Source organism: Jaculus jaculus, chromosome 5 (genome assembly GCF_020740685.1).
Source record: "Jaculus jaculus isolate mJacJac1 chromosome 5, mJacJac1.mat.Y.cur, whole genome shotgun sequence".
Taxonomy (NCBI): domain Eukaryota; kingdom Metazoa; phylum Chordata; class Mammalia; order Rodentia; family Dipodidae; genus Jaculus; species Jaculus jaculus.
The window spans coordinates 127,294,119-127,316,967 of record NC_059106.1 but is presented as its reverse complement, the minus strand read 5'-3'; the positions used below and the strand labels follow the sequence as shown (position 1 = coordinate 127,316,967).

The following is a 22,849-nucleotide window of genomic DNA, read 5'->3' as shown; positions in this document are numbered from 1 at the left end:
GCTCAGTGGCAGTATCAGGTGCGAGCCTTTGGGATCGATGCCCAGAGCTCAGAAATACACAAGCAGGAAAAAAGTGCCTGCTAGTTCTACTGGCAAGTTCAGTGGTGTGCCAGTTCTTGGTCCTGTATTACTTATGACCATTAAACTCAACATATCCCATTAATTTACATTTGTTGCAGCTGAGAAAAACTACAGGTAATTCCTTTTTCATTCTCATGGTCCAAGGAAGTGGTCACGTTTAACCACTGTGAGCTAAAATACTTTTAAAAATTAATTTATTCTATAAACTATAAGAAAGAAGCAAGCACCAAAAAGGAAACTGCTCTAAAACCTCTACTGTTATTGCTCGTTTTGAGATAGGGTCTCACTATACATCCCGGGGTTGGTCTGGAACTCACTAAAATTCATGATCCTTGTGTCTTCATTTCCTAATGCTAGGTTTACAGGCACGTACCACCGCTCCTGGATCTTGGACTAGTAATCACTCAGTGAATACTTGCTAAGCACGTTGCACAATGGCAATTCCTAGCCACAAGTCCAGCACCACAGCGGTGCTACGGCAGGCGTACTCATAAAGGACAGCACTCGAGTGACCTCAACCCAATTCCAAGTTCATCACACAACCTTTTGATTGCTCTTGTCAACAGAAAAGTCACTGAAGCACTGATGTATTTTTCTCATTTCTCCTGTATTTCAAATATTAGACATTTAGTTACCCATTAAAAAGATTTACAAAATGCAAAATACGGTTTTCTTTCCAATTACTTTTTTTCCCTCAGAAAATAGGTATTTTTAGGGACCTAAGTCTGTTATTGCATGCTTTAATAATTTAAATACTTCCAAACAACGCTAGTCTTTCTTGTCTTCACAGAAAGAAGTACTCCGTGGGGATGCTCAGGACTTAGCACAGCAATTACCCAAGAATTACAGAAGAGAGTAGTGAGAGCCAGTCTGAAGGCTCCCTACAGAACATGGGGGATGCCAGCAAAGCCCTGGGGGTCAATGTCTTCCAGGGTGAATAAAAGCAGAAAGTTCTACATACCACCACCACCACCCCCAACACACACGCACATAACATCAAGAAACTTTCAGAAGCCCTAAGTTATTGTTTAGAGCCTACCGGCAACCCTATGCCTAGCTTTATAGATGTTATTAGCGTTGTAATCATAAATGATAACTTTAGCAATAGTTTGTAGGTAAGCCAGGCTAATTATAGCCAATGGGTTCTGCATGCATCAGTTCAACTAACCCATGTCAAATATATTTGAGGAAAAAAACATCTGTACTGAATATGTACAGATGTCTTGTCATTATTCCATACATAAGCATAACTATGCATTTGCATTGTATTGGGGTTAGAAAACATCATAGATAATTTAAGATATAGAACAGAGTATGAGTTAAGTGCAAATCTACCATTTTATGAAAGGATTTAAGCATCCTTAGATTTTGGTATCTGAAAAAGTAGTTTTAAAAGCAATTCCCAGCCAGGCCTTAAATCCTAGTACTCAGGAGGCAGAGGTATAAGACTAACCTAAGTTTGAGGCCACCCTGAGACTACCAAGTGAATTCCAAATCAGCCTGGGCTAGAGCAAGACCCTATCTTGAAAAACTTAAAAAAAAAAAAAAAAATCTCCCACAGACAATTGAGAAAAAACTATTTAAAATATCCATTTTAGCCAGGCATGATAGCACACACCTTTAATCCCAGCATTTGGATCACTATGAGTTCCAGGCCACCTTGAGACTATATAGTGAACTTCAGGTCAGCCTGGGCTAGAGTGAAACTCCACCTCAACAAAAAAAAAAAAAGGGGGGGGGGAGGGGGAAGCATAAAATATCCATTTTAGCTGGTCAAGGTGGTGCAAGCCTTTAGTCCTAGCACTCATGAGTTCGAGGCCAGGCTGGGCTACAGAGTTCCAGGGCAGCCTGGGCTACAGTGAGACTCTACCCCCACCCCCAAAAAATATATAATGAAATAAAATTTCCATTTTAACTCATAATATGATATCCATTATATATATGCATGCCACACAAAGCTTCTTAACATCCTCAGTAATTTTCAAAAGTATAAAAGGGTTCGAATTACCCATTCATTTTAGATACAAGTACACAGAGCATTTACAAGAGTGAGCACATTCAAGGACACACAGAATTCAAATCATTAAAATACATAGCACAAACCTGCATCCCCGTAATCAGGATGCTGAGGCAGGTAGATCAGGAGTTCAAGGCCAGCCTGGTCTGTAGAGTACGTTCAAGATAACCTGGTCTACAAAATAAATAAACTACTTATTATGATGGAATTAAAAGGCTGGGCTGGAGGAATGGCTTAGCAGTTAAGGCATTTACCTGCAAAGCCTAGGGACCCAGGTTCGACTTCCCAGTACCCATGTAAGCCAGATACACAAGGTGGCACATGTGGCTAGAGTTTACAGTGGCTAAAGGTCCTGACATACCCTTTCTCTTTCTGAAATAAAATTTAAAAATAAAAAAAAATTAGAAAGCATGATGGAAAGACAAACAGAAAATGTCTAACTGCATGGAAACAAAATCAGTTTTGTTTTGCTTTTCTCAGATGAGGTCTTACCATATGATAATCCAGGCCAACCTGAAACATGCAATCTTCCTGCCTCAGGTTGAGTGTTGTACACGTGGGCACCACCATGCCTAGCAAAATAAAATACTTCTAAACACCCACTGATCAAAGAAATTAGGTAGGAAATAAAGTATGCTTAACTAAATTAAGATCTAACATATCAAAATGCATTCACATAATACCACTAAAACACTACTTGAAAGAAAATGCACACCACCATAACCAACCACCTGAAAGGTCATGCTCTCAGCCTCCACCTTAAATTAGAAAATGTGGGCTGGAGAGATGGCTTAGTGTACCCACGTAAAGCCAGATGCACAAAGTAGCGTATGTGTTTGGAGTTTGCAATAGCTAGAGGCCCTGGTGTGCCCATTCTCTTTCTCGCTCTGTCAAATAAATAGTTTTTTAAAAAATTTAGAAAACAAACAGCAAATTACTCTCAGAGTAAATAACCACTCAGAGAATAACCACTCAGCAGTTAAGGCACTTGCCTGCAAAGCCTAATAACCCAGGTTCAATTTCCTAGTATCCACGTAAAGCCAGATGCACAAAGTAGGACAGGCATCTGGAGTTCATTTGCAGTGGCTGGAGGCCATGGTGCACCCATTCCCTCTCCCCCCTACTGTCTCTCTGCATGCAAATAAACCAACAAAATATTTCAAAAACAAAACAGCAAAAAAAGCTCATGAAATGAAAAGCTGGCTTTCTTATTCTGTTCAAGCTGGGAATGTGGCTCAGTTGGTTTAGTGCTTGCCTAGCTAATGTGGTGGTTTGATTCAGGTGGCCCCCATAAACTTAGGTGGTCTGAATGCTAGGTTCCCAGCTGATGGAGATACGGAAATTAATGCCTTCTGGAGGCAGTGTATTGTTGGAGGTGGGCTTATGGGTTATTATAGCCAGTTTCCTCTTGCCAGTGTTTGGCACACTCTGCTGTTGCTGTTTTACACCTTATGTTGGCCAGGGGGTGATGTCCACCCTCTGCTCATGCCATCATTTTCCCCTGCCATCGTGGAGCTTCCCCTCGAGCCTGAAAGCCAAAATAAAGCTTTTTTTTTTCCCAGAAGCTACTCTTGGTTGGGTGATTTCTACCAGCAGTGTGAACCTGACTGCAACACTTAGTGTGCTTGATCGAGCCCTGGGCTCATGCCTGGCATCCAGTAGTCAGGAGGTGGAGGCAGGAGGATCAGAAGGCCATCCTTGGTCACACAGAGAAATTTAGGCCAGTGTGGGATACATGACACTCTGCCTCAAAAAATAATAGTGCATAATTTCCACCTTAGACAAACCCAAAAGGGACTAGACGGAAGGCAAACTGCCACTATCAGAAATAAAACTATTTTTAGAAGGCATTTATTCCTGGCACAAAGAGGCATAACCCCTGAGAAAGAATCACAAACCCACTGCTCGGTCTCCTACGTAATGTACTAGGCATTTTCCTAAATCCTAAGTTTTTTACCCACCAAACTGGAGCGGTTTTGACTCTTCATCCTTCTCTTTTGTCTACTGGCTACTATAAAGATACTTCGACTTTTATAAATCCCATCTTCTCAAAGTAAAATAGACTAGCAGGTAAATGAGCATGCATTTTTCAATTTTAGAAAAAGAACTGCATAATTGTTTTTAATTGAGACAGGGCCCTGCTATGCAGCCCCAGGCGGGCCTGGTACTCACTAATGTAGCCCAGCCTAGCCTCAAGCTCACCGCAATGCTCCCACCTCAGCCTCCCTGCAAGAACGGCAGGCGTAAGCCATCAAGTCCAGCTGAAACTGCCATTAAAATTCAATGTTTTCATTAAGCTCCTGCAATTGTATACTTTTGGAAAACTTTTCTTCAAATCTCTTCAAGTTAGCTATAGTCCACAACCAACTACATTCTTATCAGCTTGCAGTTAAAAAGCCTATCAAGACACACTCCAATCATTTTAAATTAACTATCATAGATAATTCATTGCCTTTAACAATCTATGTTCATACTTGCGAAACACAACTATTCACTATATAATTACTCTTTTTACAAGATTTCAGAATTTAGTTACTTTATATGACAAAAGTCTTATCAAATTTAGGAACTGGAGAGATGGCTAACTCCCCAGCATCCACATAAAGCCAGACACACAAAGTGGCACATGCATCTGGAGTATGTTTGCAGTGGGAGGAGCCCCTGACATTCCCATACTTCTTTCTCCTTCTTTCAAATAAATAATTTACCAAAGTTACTAAAATGTGAAAATTAAACATAAAGCTTCTAAACAATCACTCAACATCACTCACTGTAAGCATATTATATACCTCATGTGAAATTACTAAGAATTAACCCTTCATATAGAAAACATAATTCCAATGTTCACATGTAAAACACACCCGTATTATAAATGGATATTTAAACGTGTTTAAATAAAAACCACACTTCAATGACTCCAAAAGGATAAAAAACTACATAAAAATACTTTAGAATACAATGCTAAATAATATTCTCCCCTACATCTAATTAGACATTTGAGATGTCTAATTACATTTATAATACGGTGTGTTTTACAAATTACATTTAACTAAGTATAACTTTGGTGGTTTGCTGGAGTGTATTTATTTTCACTCAAGTTAATTTCTACACTACAGAAAATAAATAACTTTTTCTTACCAAAGGCACTACACCATCACTCCTCTTAGGTGCTGATGGCTTTCAAAGGCTGGCTCTTCGCAAAGAAATAAATCCAAATAAAAACTCAATTCAAGTTTAAAAGTTTTGAGCCAAACACTTCTGTCCTGATTCTGTTTATTTCTTCAAGATGATTAAAATATGTTTTTTAATTCACCAATTTCAAGTGAGTTTTTAGAAGGTTTATCCTTCTGTTGTCTGTCACTGGCAGAACTCCTATTATCTGAATAAATCATATCTTGCTAGCTCACAGACGGTACAACCACAGAAGGCTGAGTCTTGATGTTATCTAAACAGCCAAGAGCTTATAGGCAGGCTATTGTACTTAACCAAACCCTTCCTTGAATTTATAATGAACTTGCTTTGCTGCACAAGTGAAAAAAGGCAGTAAGACAAAAGGAAGCTATCAGAAATGAAACTCAATTGAATATAAAATTTAATGCAATGCTTTTAATCTTGTACATTTATTTTCCTATCACATAATCACTAAGAACCATTTAAAGTCATCTTTAGCCTAGTCGTTATTAATAGCTGGTCAGATCTAAATAGACTAAAACTGGTTTCAACAGGCACAGAAATCTCCAAACCTCCAAGCTTTGCTCTAAACCACAGCTTGTTATGAGCCAGAACAATGACAATGACAATGTAATAGTTACCTGAATAATTTTTGGATATTTGAAAAAGGATAATCTGAACCAAAAGTAGCACACATAATGCCAGTATACAGGAGGCTAAGGCAGTAGGATACCAAGTCCAAGGCTAGCCTGAGCTCCATGATCAGATCCTATCTCTAAAAAGCCTACCTAGAATTCCCAAGTAATTTCACAACATGATTTAAGGAATGAACTCAGGGGCTAGAGAGATGGCCCAGTGGTTAAAGTCACTTGTTGGTAAAGCTTCATAACCCAGGTTTGATTCTCCAGTACCCACATAAAGTCAGATACACAAAGTTGTGCACAGCATCTGGAGTTTGTTTGCAATTGCAGGAGGCCCTAGTACACACACACACACTCTCTCTTTGTCTCTCATAAATACATTAAAAAAATAATAATAATAAGGCTCTTGCTTGAAAAGCCAAAGCCTGAAGGCCCAGATTTGATTCCCCAGTACTCACATAAAGCGAGATGCACAAAGTGGTACATTCATCTGGAGCTCATATGCAGTGGAGGCCCTGGCACACCCATTCTTTTCCCTCTTTCATTCTGCTTCTGCTTACAAAACTCATGAAAATATTTAAGAATAACAGTAAAAATAATAAGTAATATATTTAAAAATAAACTTGAGCTGGAGACAGCTTAGTGGTTAAGGCACTTGCCTGCAAAGCCAAAGAACCCAGGTTCGACTCCCCAGGACCCACATAAGCCACATGCACAAGGGAGCACACACATCTGGAGTTCACTAGCAATAGCTGAAGGCCCTAGCGTGCACATTCTCTCCCTCTCCCTCCCTCCCTCCCTCTCCCCTCCCTCTCTCCCTCTCTCTCTCTCTCTCTGCCTGCCTATTTCTGCCTGTCTGTCTCTCAAATAAATAGATTAAAATACTTTTTAAAAATAAAACTTGCAGCTAGAGAGATGGCTCAGCAGTTAAAAGTACCTGCTGGCAAAGCCTGCTGGCCTGGATTTAATTCCTTGGTACCCATGTAAAGTCAGATACACAAAATGGAACATTCGTCTGGAGTTTATTTGCCATGGCAAGAAGTCCTGACTGACATGACCATTCTCTCCTCCCTCCCCACACTCTCCACTTGCAAATAAATAAAGACATTTTTTAAAAACCTGAACTCTGAGCCAGACATGGTGGCGCATGCCTTTAATCCCAGCACTGGGAGGCCAAGGTAGAAGTACTGCTGTGAGTTCAAGGCCACCCTGAGACTCCATAGTGAAGTCCAGGTCAGCCTGGGCTAGAATGAAACCCTACCTTGGGGGGGGGGGGAACCCTCTAGCCGGGTGTTGTACATACCTTTAATCCCAGCACTTGGGAAGCTGAGGTAGGATGACCACCATGAGTTCAAGGCCACCCTGAGACTACATACTGAATTCCAGGTCAGCCTGGGTTAGAGAGAGACCCTAACTGGGGGCGGGAGGGTGGGAATGAATTCTGAGCCGGAGAGATGGCTCGGCAGTAAGGTGCTTGCCTATAAAACCTAACAACCCATGTTGCATTCCCCAGTACCCATATAAACCTGAATGTACAAAGTGGCACATGCATCTGGAGTTCATCTGAAATGGTTGGATGCCCTGGCAAGCTCATGTATGCACTCACTCTCTGCTTGCAAATAAATAAAAAATAATTTTTAAAAATGAACTCAACTCAGGCTAGAAAGATGGCTTAGCAGTTAAGGCACTTGCCTGCAAAGCCTAAGGATCCAGGTTCAATTTCCCAGTACCCACGTAAGCCAAATGCACAAGGTGGTGCATGTGTCTGGAGTTTGTTTGCAGTAGCTGGAGACCTTGGTGTGTCTATTCTCCCCCTCTTTCTCTCTCTCAAATAAATATTTTTTTAATGAAAACAAAAAGAAGCAAATTTTAAAATATGTTTGTGTGTGTGTGTGCACATCAGGATCTCTTGCTGCTGCAAATGCCTGTCTGGCTTTGTACTGGTAGCTGTAGAATTTAATTAAGCCTGGGCTAGCAGGCTTTGTAAGCAAGTGCCTCTAACCACTTAGCAATCCCACCAGCCCCAAGCAAAGCAATTTTGAAATCTTATTTTAGTCAAGGCCTCCATGTAGCCCAGGCTAGCCCTAAACTTGCTATACAGTCAAAGGCAGGTACTGAATTCCAATCCTATGGCCTCTACCTCCTGAGTGCTGTGATCCTAAGTATGTGTCACCAAGCTTGGGTTGAATGTCTTTAAGCTAATTCTTCAAAATATGAATTTTTTACTTGTGTATGTAGTATGTGTGTGTGGATGTGCACATGTGGCAATCGGAAGACAACCTCAGATTGTTGATCCACTCCTTCCACCTTGTTTGTTGACAGGGTCTTTCGTTTGCTGCTGGGAAGGCCAGACCAGCTGGCTCTTTGAAAGTTTCAGGGTTCTCCTGACTCAGCCTCCCACAGACATGGGAACCACTTTTGCCTCTGGCTGCTATGATGCTGGTGATCCAAATTTTGACTGAAAGGCTAGCAGAGCAAACCCTCTGAAAAATTCCCCAGGCCTCCAAGTTAATGTTTTTGCTTGTTTGTTTTCAAGGTAGGGTCTCAATCTAGCCTAGGGTGACCTGGAACGCACTCTGTAGTTTGCCATCTTACACAGAACTAAAGAAACATATGCACTATCTGGGCCTGGGAGACTGCTCAGTGGTTAACGTGCTTGCCTGTAAAGTCTGATGGCCTGGGTTCAATTTCCCAGTACCCACATAAAGCCAGAGCGTATCTGAGTTTGTTCACAGTGGCAAGTAACCCTGGTGTGCCCATCCTCTCTGTTTTTTTCCTCCCCCTTTCTCTGCTCTCAAATAAATGAATTTTTTTTCCAATTAGGGCTGGAGGGATGGCTTAGTGGTTAAAACATTTGCCTACAAAGGCAAAGGACACAGGTTCAATTCCCTAGGACCCACATAAGCCAGATGCACAACGTGGCACATGTGTCTGGAGTTTGTTTGCAGTGGCCACACCCATTCTCTCTCCCTCCCTCTCTCCCTCTCTCTCTCTCTCTCTCTCTCTCTCTCTCTCTCTCTCTCAAATAATTTTTTTTAAAAATTTAATGTATTTTTCAAAAATCAAAAATATGAAATTGAAGTAACTGAATTTAGTTTATAGAACACATACAATTTTAAAAACTTAAAACTGCACAAAGACCTCTGGGACGATACAAGGAATAATCACACTTTGCTTTGCAGTCCTAGAGTTTCTGAGAATAATACCAATGTTAAATAAAGATTTAAAACCTCAAAGCTAAGCATGGTAGTCCACGTCTTTAATATCAACACACTAGAGACTAAGTTAAGAGAATCACTATGAGTCCAAGATCAGCCTGGGCTACAGAAAGAATTCTACAACAGCCTGGACTAGAGTGAGACCCTGTCTGAAAAAAAAATATTTTTAACTCATTTTTATGAGGCAATGTTTTGCTAAATGCTCATACTAATCTGATCCTTCTGCCTTAATTACCCAGGTGCTGGAACCACAGACTGCACCACTTCATCCAGCTTAAAAAAACAAAGATTGGACTGGAGAGATGGCTCAGCAGTTAAGGCGCTTGCCTAGAAAGCTTAACAACCTGGGTTCAATTCCCCAGTACCCACAAGCCAAGATGTACAAAATGGCACGCATCTGGAGTTTTTCTTTGCAGTGGCAGGAGGCCTTAGCATGCTAATTCTCTTTGTATGTCTTTTTCCTCTCTGTATGCTTGCAAATAAAGTATTAAAAACAAAAAGAGTACCTCAAAAGTTCTCAATTATGAGCCACGCATGATGATGCCAGCACTCTGCGGGCAGAGGTAGTAGTTCAAGGCCATGCTCATGAGTTCATGAGCTCAAGGCCAATTTGGGGCTACAGACTGAGTTCCAGGTCAGCCTGGACTACAGTGAGACCCTACCTTGAAAAACACAAAGTCTGATTCATGAATACCATAGCTAACATTCTGCATTTAAATTTTATTTTCAAATTTTAGCATCTACAACATTTAAGATGGTGTTCTACAATTCAAGGGCAATTCTACCTTGTACAAGTGAATATATTTAAATCCTTATTCTACTCATCAAACAACCTCATAATAAATATCTATACAAATACCTATGTAAAAGACTGACAAAAATCTGAGTCTTAAACAATAGTAACCAAACTGTACAACTCTTTATGAGGGCAAAACTCAAAACTTCAAGTCAGTTTCTAACAATAAAAATGACATAATATAACTTAGTGAATACATGGAAATTTTACAAGGATACCAGCTAAATTTTAACAAAGCTCTACTCAATACCCATTTTATCACTTCCCATCTTGGACTTTCTCTTATAATACATGCTTTTGTTTCTGTGTTTAGGCTTAAGGAAGACCATTGTGTCCAATATACACCAAACCAAGACTGTACTTACATTTGTAAAGTGAAGTCTTTCTATAATTATTTTTTCTAGGTTACAAAACAATGTGATAGCTACAACAAAGTAAGCTATAACTAGGAAAGATAATCACCTGTACTGGGATCAATATGAAGAATGAGTGTACATCCTGCATGGGCACATAATGCTGCTCCCAGAAGCCACAGGTTATTACAGGAACATCCCAGTGCCAGCGGTGGGATACCTCCCACTGAGCTGATGATGAGTGAGACCTCCAAACAATTCAAGCTGTTGTATTTTTTTTTTCACACTCTTGGTTGCCTACTGGAACTAGATGGTAAGACCTATTGCTATCCTGGCTCAATTGCACTACTGAGACTACTTACACAAGTTTCGTCTGTGTGTATAGCCTGCTATTACATTCTTTCACCCGTAGATGGCGATTCAACACTGTTAAAGAAAAAAGTTTTAACAAGCATTCATGGAGCAATTGCATTAAAGATGAGAAATTATGCACAAGATTTCTCAGTACTACTGGGGATGCTGGTGTAAAAGAGAGCTTCTTTTATATTTATTTATTTATTTTTATTTAATTATTTATTTTTTGAGGTAGGGTCTCGCTCTAGCCCAGGCTAACCTGGAATTCACTATTTAGTCTCAAAGTGACCTCAAACTCACAGCAATTCTCCCTACCACTGCCTCCTGAGTGCTAGGATTAAAGGCATGCATCACCATGAACTGCTTTTTTTTTTGTTTTTGTTTTTGTGAGGTAGGGTCTCACTCTAGCCCAGGCTGACCTGGAATTTATTGTGTAGTCTGAGGGTAGCTTCGAATTCACGGAGATCCTCCTACTTCTGCATCCTGAGTGCTGGGATTAAAGGCATACACTACCATGCCCAGCTCAGCTTTTATTTCTTTAATTTTTATATTAATTAATGTGTGTGTGTGTGTGTGTGTGTGTGTGTGTGTGTGTAGTGTTGCCTAGGGCTTGCTGCTACAAATGAACTCCAGACCCATGGACCACTTATTACATCTGGTTTTATGTAGGTACTGGGTAACTGAACCTTGGGGCACCAGGCCCAGCTTTTTTAGGAGGAAGGGGGTATTTTTGAAGCAGAATCTCACTGTAGCCCAAGCTGGGATAGAACTCACTCTTGCACTTTAAAATACCAACTATGGGCTACAGAGATAGCTTAAAGTGCTTGCCTGCAAAGCTAAAAGACCCAGGTTCAATTTCCCAGAACCCACATAAGCCAGATGCACAAGGTGGCACATACATCTGGAGTTTGCAGTGGCTGGAGGCCCTGGCAAACCCCCCCCCCATATATATATACACATATACACATATACACATATACACACATACACACACACACACACACACACACACACGAACGTATATATGCCTTTCTCAAATTAAAACAATAATAAAATTTTAATTGCTTGTTTTTATTATTTATTTGACAACAACAGACAAAGAAAGAGGCAGATAGAGAGAGAGAGAGAAAATGGGCATGCCAGGGCCTCCAGCCACTGCAAACGCCAGACACATGCACCCCTTTGTTCATCTGGTTAACGTGGGTCCTGGGGAACCAAGCCTCAACAAACCGGGGTCCTTAAGCTTCATGGGCAAGCACTTAACTGCTAAGCCATATCTCCAGCCCAAATAATAATTAAAAAAAATAATAAAATGGCAACTATAAAACCAGGAATGGTGGCATATGCCTTTAATCTCAGCACTTGGGAGACTGGAGGTAGGAGGCTCACTGTGAGTTCTTGGCCAGCCTAAGACTAATTATGGGTCTGCCTAGCCTGGGCTAGAGGAAGACCCTACCACAAACCACAAAAAAAAAAAAAGAAGGTGGGTGTGGAGGTTCACGCCTTTAATCCCAGCACTTGAGAAGCAGAGATATAAGGATCACAGTGAGCTCAAGGCCAACCTGAGCCTACATAGTTAATTCCAAGTCAGCCTGGGCTAGAGTGAGAGACTCTACCTCAAAAAAACAAAATCAATATAAATAAAAATAAATAGCAACTACGCTCATGTACCTTAAGAGAAAAATAAGATACACAATGAACAAAAATGATACTGGGGAGAGGGAAAGCAGGTATATATTACTAATCCCTTCATACAGATTACTCCTGAAGGGCATGGTGGCTCCTGATTATAGTCCCAATTGTGGCAGTAGAACTATTTTAAGCCCAAGAGTTCAATACTAGCCTGGGTAATATGACAAGACACTTGATTAAAAAATAAAAAAGTAACTTACTTCAAAATGTACAATAACTCGGGCTGGAGAGATGGCTTAGCGGTTAAGCGCTTGCCTGTGAAGCCTAAGGACCCCGGTTCGAGGCTCAGTTCCCCAGGTCCCACGTTAGCCAGATGCACAAGGGGCGCACGCGTCTGGAGTTCGTTTGCAGTGGCTGGTAGCCCTGGCGCGCCCATTCTCTCTCTCTCTCTCTCTCTCTCTCTCTCTCTCTCTCTCTCTCTGCCTCGTTCTCTGTCTGTTGCTCTCAAATAAATAAATAAAAATAAACCAAAAAAAAAAAATTAAAAAAAAAATGTACAATAACTCAACTAAAATTCCAGCACCTTACAATATTGTAGAACAGGAAGAAAGAGAATACTAACAAAGAATAAAACTGAAAGGCAAAATGGAGAATTTAAAGTAGAAGCCTGTGGGTTAAAATATCACTTGCTCATTAAACTGGTAACAGAAGAAAAGTCAAGGCACACTAGCATACACTGGCATTGAAAGTGAATTCACAAGGGTGTGGGAAAGGGGACAAAGCAGAGCCCAGTATAGTGAGTCAATGTGTAAAACAGAACACACACTATAAACACTATAATGAAAACCACTATTTTGTGTGCAAACTTAAAATATTAATTACAACAAAAGTGAAACTGGAGGCTGGGGAGATGGCAAAAAACACTTGCTTGCAAACATGCCGGCCCAGGTTCAAATCCCCAAGTAACCTTAAAAAGTCTTAAAAGTGAGCACATGTGTTCTGGAGTTTGTTCACATCAGCAAGAGGTCCTGGCACACATACAGGCACTCAGTCTCTCAAATAAATAAAAATATTAAAAAATATATAATGGGAAAGTGTGGGGGTGGGGAGGGAGGGAATTACCATGGGATATATTTTATAATCATGGAATATGTTAATAAAATTAAAAATAAAAAAATAAAGTGCTGGTCATGGTGGCACTTAGGAGGCAGAGTAGGATCACTGTGAGTTCGAGGCCAGCCAGGAACTACAGGGTGAGATCGAAGTTAGCCTGGGCTAGAGTGAGACCCTACCTCAAAATAAACAAAAATAACATTAAAAAATGAAGATGGGTATGGTGGTACACACTAATCCCAGCATTTGTGAAGTAAAGGCAGGAGAATCAGCAATCACGCCATCCTTGGCTACAGAAAGACGAGAACAGCCTAGTTGAACTATGTAAGACCCTGTGTCTCAAAAATAAAGGTGGGGGGGCATAAATTTTGTGCCAGAAATGATGATATACACTTGTCTTATAATCCCAGAACTTTGAGATCCTGCCTCAAAAAAAGAGGGATTGGAGAGATGGCTCAGGGACTAAAGGTGCTTGCCTGCAAAGCCTGATTACCCAGGTTCAATTCCTCAGTACCCACATAAAACCAGATGCACAGAGAGGTGCATGCATCCAGAGTTTGTCTGCAGAGGGAAGAGGCCCTGGCAGGTTCAAACTCATATTCTTTCTCCTTTTTTTTCTCTCCCTCACACACATATGTGCATGCAAATAAAATCAATAAATAAAAAGAAAATAGACCAGGCATGGTAGCACACACCTTTAATCCCAGCACTTGGGAGACAGAGGTAGGAGGATCACTGTGGGCTGAAGGCCACCCTGAGACTGACTACATAGTGAATTCCAGGTCAGCCTGGACTACAGTGAAACCCGACCTTGAAAATCCAAAATTTTAAAATTAAAAAAAAAAGGAGGAGGAGGAGGAGGAGGAAAATGGGTCGGTCTTGAGAGATGGCTGAGGAGGTTAAAGATGGCTCAGGACTTTCTTGTAAAACCTAATAGCCCAGGTTTGATATTCCAGTACCCATGTAAAATCAGATACAAAAAGTGGAGTTCATTTGCAGGGCAAGAAGCCCTGGTGTACCCATATATTCTTTCTTTCTTTCTTCTTTCTTTCTCTCCCTCTCCCTCTCCCTCTCTTTCTCTTTCTCTCCCTCTCCCTCTCTTTCTCTTTCTCTTCCTCCCTCCCTCTCTCTCTCTCTCTCTCTCTCTCTCTCTCACACACACACACACACACACTTTTAAAAAAGAAAAGGGGGAAAGAGACTGAGGAATAGAAAAAGAAGAAAATAAGCAACCTTTCTAGAGGATCTAAAAATCCTAAATTTTCAGTATGTTAGAGAGATAAGAAATGTTTTTGTTTGTTTTGAGATGGTATCTGTATCCCAGGCTGGCTTGGAACTCAATATGTAGCTGAGGATGACCTTGAATTCTTGATATTTTGTTTTCTACTACCACCTCATTCTCCTGTACAATTGCTCTCAGTTTATGTAGTCCTGGGTATTGATCCCAGAGTAGTGCATGGGAGACAAGCATTCTGACATAATCCCCAGCCACTCATTTTTCTTAACAAAACTTTTTTTTCCCATTAACCTAGCATGTTCACTTCAGGATTATTGACTGTGCTGCTTGTAAGAAAACAAAATTGGTTTTATTCATGATCCATACCACATATTTCACTCTTGCAGACTTGTTTTAAAGGTTCAATTACAAACACGCACAAAACCAGTAGAAAAGTATTTGTTATAATAAGTATAACCCTGGGGGTGGAGACTAAAAGTGTTTGCTTCCAAAGACTGCTAGTTCAGGTTCAAGTCCCAAGTCACCCACATAAGCTGGATGCAAAAGTAACATAAGCATCTAGTGTTCACTTGCAATAGCGAGAGCGCCCTGGTGCACCCACGTGCATATACATGCACACATGCGCGCACGCACACACACATATACACGCAAAGCAAAGAACAGTCATTAGCTTAAAAGCATAATCCTGCATATTAACAACTGTGACTAACTGGTGTTTGGGTTAAGTGGGGTGAAGTAAGTAGGCATGTTGAGGCAGGCCCTCTCTCAGGAAGCTGGGTTAGAGAAGCACCAATAACTCTGGCTTGTGTCAACTTTTTAACAACATTTTATCAATTTTTTGGCTTTATCCCTTTTTAAAAAATATTTTATTTACTTAAAAGAGAGAGAGAATAGGTATGCCAGGTTCCCTAGCTGCTGCAAACGAACTCCAGACACAAGCACCACCTTGTGCATCTGGCTTTACGTGGGTACTAGGGAACTGAACCTAAGTCCTTTGGCTTTGCAGGCAAGCACCTTAACCGCTAAGCCATCTTTCCAGCTCCAATCCCTTTCTTTTCAAAAACTACTTTGAGAAACGGAACTGCAGTTTACATCACACTAGCCACTGCTCCCTCTGAGCTCTTAATCATTAGCGTCTCCCAGACCATTCTCTTTGTCACATGTTATCTGTGGTGGCAATTATCACCAATCAGTTTTCAACACTGACATATCCATTGCCCCAGACCCACAGATTTGACCTCTCCATGCTTACAGTTAAAACCCAATGTCTCCTTAACAGCCCACCAATACCCACTAATTTGTTTTAATGAGCATGATGTGTCTTAAAACATTAAATAGGAAAGTCATCCTAGAACCTTTCCTATCCCACACTTCCAATATCCAACTGGGCACTAAATCACCACTTCTACCTTCCTCAAACCCATTCACATGCCCTATCTCCACTAATATTGTCTCAATTCAGGTCCTTTTGCCTAGTCTACATGCAAACCAAATATAACCTTTACTCTCCCAGCTTAAAATTTCAATAGCTTCCTGGGACTACATAGTGAATTCCAGGTCAGCCTGGACTAGAGCAAGACCCTACCTGGGGTGGGGGGGAAGGGCTGTCAGCAGCTTGCCACTGCAGCAGCGTATTCCAAATGTACCTTCAAAACATGCGCTCATATAAACTGATGGAATGCTAGTTTAAGCATGCTAAGACACCTTTAGCTATTATTTAAAGTCTCCCAATATAAAACACTATGTATTTCCCTACCACTATGGTAGAAGGGAAACCCCAAAGGGACCCCCAGCTGGAGGGAGGGCTCAGCAGTTAAAAAGGCACTTGCTTGCAAAAGATATCCAAGAACAAGGTCAAAACTAGTTGTGAGGCCCCTTCCTCCGCCCTCCTGACTGAATGGCCCCTGGGTCCCCAAACTCTGGGATCCCCTGCTCCTGAGCATGTGAGTGCAGAGTAGGCCAGATCTCCCACACACACACCCGGAAACCTCCCTGTTCCTGCAAGATTGCTGCTGAAGCAGGCCCCTTGCTCTGCCTTCCTGAGTGAATGGCCCAGGGACCCAGAGGGTGTACACTCAGCAGTGAGCAGGCCAAAGCACCCAGTTAGTTCTCCACCTCCAAGTTCCCTGGTGCTGGTACCCCTGCTGCCTTGGGGTGGCCTGGTCCCTGCCTGTATGTGGGCTGCAGGCCTTTGCTCAGGTTTCCTGATAGGGCCCCGGGGCACCCAAATCCCTAGTACCCTGAGCCAGAAGATGTACAGAGCACTATAGGAGCTGTCCTCTTGCCCCTAGTTCACCAGCTTCCTAGCTCCTGGTCCCACACCTCCTGATACCCTTGTGCTGAAAAGTGTGTGCAAATGGAGTGAGTAGACCAGAGCTCCCAGTTCCCTACCTCCTACTACCTTTGATGTGCTTGCAACCTCCACAATCTGAGCATCTACAGTTTATAGCCACATTGTACACCAATCCAGTTCACATTTAAAACAGAACATTCACTGACATCCTACAAGGAAAAGTACTTGCTTCCCCCTCAATAGAATAAAATGCTTCCCCAAGATAGGTAGACCACAATACACACACACACACACACACACACAAAAAAAAAAAAAAAAAAAAAAAAAAAAAAAAAAAAACCAAAGTCATAAAACTAAGAGATCTCCACCAAGGATGCCTAGTCCTGTAATGGAAGCCTTCAACAAAATCATAGACAGAAATCAACAGAAATTGAATTCCAAAATGAAAACTCAACAATATGACCCTGATCCAAAGAATTGCTGAACTTGAAGCAAACCATCAAAAAACCAAAAATCACATAAATGAAATTCAGCAGAATCATCTCTTAGAGCACTCAGCTTTTGACACTTGGGCTAACTTAACTGAATAAACCTTAGAAGCCTCAAAAGAGATATAAATGAATTGAAGGTGAGCCAAGAAACGGAAGACCTCAATAACCAGTTTATTAAGCTTAATGAAAAATGAATGAATAAAGAATGAATTCCAGAAGCTTCAAGAAAATTAGACCTCGAACTGAAATCATACCTCAAAAAGAGATGGACACAATACTAAATAACACAACAGAAAACAAAAATAAAATAGAGCTTTTGAAAGCCTCTCTAGAATACATACATAAGAAGCCCACAGAACACCGAACAGACAGGACCAAAGAAGAAACTCTCCAAGGCACAACATAGTTAAAATTCTTAATGAAACCAAAGACAGTGTTAAAAACAGCAAAAGAGAAACAACTCACAACATACAAGGACAATCCTATCAAAATTACATCAGATTTCTTAGTGGAAACTGAAAGTCAGAAGGGTCTGGAATGAAACACTTCAAAGTCTGAAAAACTATGGCTTCCAACCCAAGGTCCTCTACCCAGCAAAAAATAGATGGTGAAAGGAAACACTTCCATGAACACAAGCCAAACCTACAGAAAATACTTCAGGGAATGCCCCCCACAGAACAGCCAAACAACCAATCTCAAGAGCCTACAAGATGATGATCACAATAACCAAAACTAGACCAAGCTCAAAAAAGTATAAAACACAAGAAAGCACCAAACCCCTTAAGGCACCCCATCACAGCAGGGATCAAATCAAACCTAACAGTTATAACTTTAAACATTACTAGTCTTAACTCACCATGTTTACAGCTGCTCAATTCATTATAGCTAAGAAATGGAATCAACCCAGCTTCCCATCACTGGATGAATGGCTAATGAAGTTGTGGTACATTTACACAATGGATTTCTACTTAGCAGTAAGAAAAAAAGATACAATGAAATTTGTAGAAAAATGGACAGACTTGGAACAGATCATACTCAGCAAATTCACACAATCACAGAAAGACAAATGCTGCATGGTTTCACTATCTGCGGTTCCTAAACTGGACAAGCTCGAGTTGCTGACATCCTGATAGGCAACGCAAGTCCCACAACAGAGATGGAAGAGTTTGGGGGGGAGGGGAAGAGGAGGGTGGGAAAAAAAAACACAAAACTAAATCCAAAACAAACTGGTACCATAGAAACCTTTATTCTTGCTTGGAGATAAACTAAAAGATATAACCCTCAAAAGGAATATTAAGGGGAGCACCTAGAAAGGGCCCTAGAAAGGGTGGAATGAAGCCTAAGCCTAAAAAGAATAAAAAAAATGTCTCTGGCCTATAACTCCCAGTACCAGAGATTGGTTGCTACCCACAATGAGCTGTTGACTGGAGAGACCTACAAGATCCCCAAAACAAGACAAGTTTCTGTCAAAGCACTTGATTATCCACCTGAGACAAAAGTTAAGACTCTACTGGTGAAGACACCATATGCTGCCAACACACAGCACAGAGCACGGAGACCTGGCTGGAATCCAGAAGAGCCAGTCCCCAGACACTTAGCACATCTAGTGCTGGAAAGTGCTGTATGAGCTACTGGGGGACAAGTGGCCAACAATGGTCTGAGCAACCAGAGGTCTAAGACAACTCTCAGAAGCAAACACCCTGATAAAATGTACATGCCAGTGCAATAGTGACACACAGCCCTGGTGGGTGACCAATAGTTTTCTGATTGGCTAAGAGATCCACTCAGTGTAAAGGAGCCAGTATCTGGAATTGGGAACCAGGTCAGATTCCTATGGATACAAAGATTATGCTCTCTAGAGCCAAGCTTTCACTAGTCTTTGGCTAAAAGAGGGGTTACATATGTCAAATTTTCCCTAAATTAATAATGCTTATCCTATATAAACTATGCGGACTTCACTCCCCATTGGAGAATCTGTTCTTTTTCAGAAGGCAGGGAGACCTGAGGAGATAAACTACCCCTCGCACTTCAGCCAAGACACAGCTGAGACCACAGAGGAATTGAGGAGACATGCAAGAGGGCTGCTTCCATGCTGAACCTGATAATCAGCGCTAGGGTGAAGGAGACAGACCCTGAGGATACTTAGCTCTTATCAAAGCAGAGATCCAGAGGCTCTTAAGAGCTCATCACTGAAGTAGACTTAAAACTCAACCACCATGGCTCAGAGAATTTTGCAGAAGAGGGAGCAAAAAGATTGTAAGAGCCACAGGCTGAGACATCATGCCCAGAGGCATTCCATTCCGCCCCCTCAAAATAACTGAGTGCTGCTCCCACAATGCATAACCCACAACCCCATAGCAAATACCTGTAACACCACTGAGAAGGAATGGGAGCAGGGATGAGAGAAAAGAGCCAGCCCAGATCCAAGTGACAGGCTATGCTTCAGAAAGTAAGGTGGAGAGCAACTGAGGAAGACAGCCAATATCACCTATGGCCAACACACACGACAAAAAAAAAAAAAAACATGTTTTTCTCACTAGTACTATCTCCAGAGTGATGCTTAAATTCAGATACATTAAATTTCATGGAAAGAATCAATAATTTATATAGGCTTTAAAAACACAACACATCTTGGGAACAAAGTACTGATTTTGAAAACAATGCATACATAAATTTGAGTATCAGTCAAGAATTATACCAAGGACCTAACCAACAGTCTCCTCAACCTTATTATTTAGTCTTTAACATAACATATATGTATGTAATATGTATATACGTGTGAGAAGTAAATAAATATAAATACACACACCCAAGCAAAGAAGAGAGACAGAGAGAATGGGCCAGGTCCTCTAGCCACTACAAATGAACTCCAGATGTATACGCCACTTTGTGCACCTGGTTTTACGTGGGTAGTGGGGAATCAAACACAGGTTGTTAGACTTGGCATGCAGGTGCCTTAACTGCTGAGCCATCTCTCCAGCCCTTTTATTTAGTCTTTTAATTACACTAGATTCTTTAATGTGGTATAATCCTAGGATGACAGTACTTTTCATATTTAATTTCTTTTTCTATTTGTCACATTATGAATTACAGAATATGTCATTTAATTAAGCCAATTCAACTATGGGGGAATAATTTAAATAATCATAGCACAATACCTGCCTTCACATTCCTGTCCCAGAATGAGCCCAAAATGGAAAACAGAAACCTGCTATTCCTCAATTTGTCAAAAGACATCTCTCAGCTGGCCATGGTGGCACACACTTTTAATTCCAGCATTTGGGAGGCAGAAGAAGGAAGACTGCTGTTAGTTCAAGGCCAGATTGGGGCTACAGATCAGCCTGACTAAAGTGAAACCCTACCTCAAAAAAGGAGGGAAGGGGGGGCACATGCCTACCATCCTTGGACATGAGAGATGGGAGACAAGAGAATCACTACACAGAAACTGGCTAATAAATCAGTGAACAAAAATGAGCTAGAGTGACACTTTACCTAAGGAAAAAAAAAGATCTTGCCTCAAAACAAGGTGGAAAGCAAGGACTAACACAAATGCCACTCTTTTTTTTTTTTTTTTTTTTTTGGTTTTTTTGAGGTAGGGTTTCGCTGTAGCCCAGGCTGACCTGGAATTCACTATGTCCTCTCAGGGTGGCCTTGAACTCACGGTGATCCTCCTACCTCTGCCTCCCAAGTGCTGGGTTTAAAGGTATGAGCCACCACACCTAGCTAACAAATGCTACTCTCTAACTTCCACACTTGTGCTTGACACACAATAAACTTTTTTTTTTATTTATTTAGCAAAAAACAAAAACAAAGCATGTATCATGATTCCACCTCTGTGTAACCTGTTCTAGGATCCAAGAATAGTTCAGCTGGTCATGCTTCACCAGCACGAGGGACTTAGTCTGTTCACCAGTCACCCTGTAAAAATGCAGGGTTTGGGGACTAGAGAGATGGCTCAGCAGTTAAGGTCTTTGTTTGCAAAGCCTAACGACCCATGTTAATTCTCCAGTACCCACATAAAGCCAGATGCAAAGTGGTGCATGTATCTGGAGTTTGTAGTGCCCTCCCTCCCCCCCCCCATTTTGTTTCTGTGTGTGTGTGTGTGTCTGCAAATATTTTTTTTTTTTAATGTATGGTGTGTGGGGTGCATGCCAGTAATTCCAGCACTGGGTAAGCATAGACAGCAGGATTTCTGAGGCTCTCTTGCCAGCCAGTCTAACATAATCAGTAAGCCAATAGGACCCTCAAAAGAGGTGGACTGTGTTCCTGAGAAATAACACTCAAAATTGTCCTCTGGCCTACATGCATATACTCATGTCTTCATATATAACAATGCATGCATGCACACAGATGTAACCTGTGCTAAAGCCAGAGGAAATATTGGCTAACATTCAAAGATAATGTCAATTTCCAAACAGTTTTTTTTTTTGTTTGTTTGTTTTGTGTTTTTAAGACTGACCTGGAACTCTCTCTCTATAGTCTCTAGGCCTTGAATTTGCAGTGTTCCTTCTTACCTCTGCCTCCAGACTGTTAAGATTAAAGGCATGCATAAAAACCCTGGCTCCTACCAGTTTTTAAGCAGGTAGTTGTTTTTTTTTTTTTTTAAGTGAGTTCTATGGATTGAACTCAGAGCTTTGCACATGCCAGAAAGTGTTCAATCACTGAGCTACATCTCTAGCCCCAAACTAGTACATTTTTACAGATCTTTTGCTTTCTAAGAGTTAAGTGTCACTACACAGGATTTTTCCTTCAGTAAGAGCTTAGGCCCAAAGGTCCTGCATAAAGCATAATGTGGTCTCACTCAACTCAGCTACAAAAATCAGTGAGAAAGAATTAGGAGCCAGGCCTGTAATCACAGCTACTTAGAAGGGACAGACAGGAGAATCTAAGATCAAGACCTGCCTAGGTTTGAACAAAGTTCAAAGCTTTGGGATACATAGCTCAGTAGTAGTGCTTGTCTAGGACACTCAAGGGTCCTAGGATTACTCTCCAATACTACAAAAAGAAAAAAAAAAGAAAAAATAAAAATAGGAACCATGGGGCTAGGAGAGATGGCTTAGATGTTAAGGCAATGCCTATAAAGCCTAAGGGCCCAGATATGATTTCTCAGTACATGCCACATAAGCCAGATGTACAAAGCAACTATGCATGTGGAGTTTGTTTGCAGTGACTGAAAGGCCCTGGCACACCCATTCTTTCTCTTTGCCTCTCTCCCTTTCTCTCTCATAAATAAATAAATAAAATATTAAAAAATAAGGAACCAGGGCTGGAGAGATGGCTTAGCGGTTACAGTACTTGCCTGCAAAGCCTAAGGATCCAGGTTCAATTCGCCAGATGCAAAAGGTAGCACATGCATCTGGAGTTCATCTGCAGTGGCTAGAAGCCCTAGAGCACCCATTCTCTCTTCCCCTCTGCCTCAAATAAATGAAAATAAATATTTACAAAAAATAAG

At 41.2% G+C, this 22,849-nt stretch overlaps 1 protein-coding gene across 4 annotated transcripts in view; it reads right to left on the bottom strand.

Moving 5' to 3' along the window:
* Positions 1–22,849, bottom strand: part of Atp13a3 (ATPase 13A3) — a 96,749-nt gene that overhangs the window by 61,273 nt on the left and 12,627 nt on the right. The gene's annotated exons all lie outside the window — the stretch shown is intronic.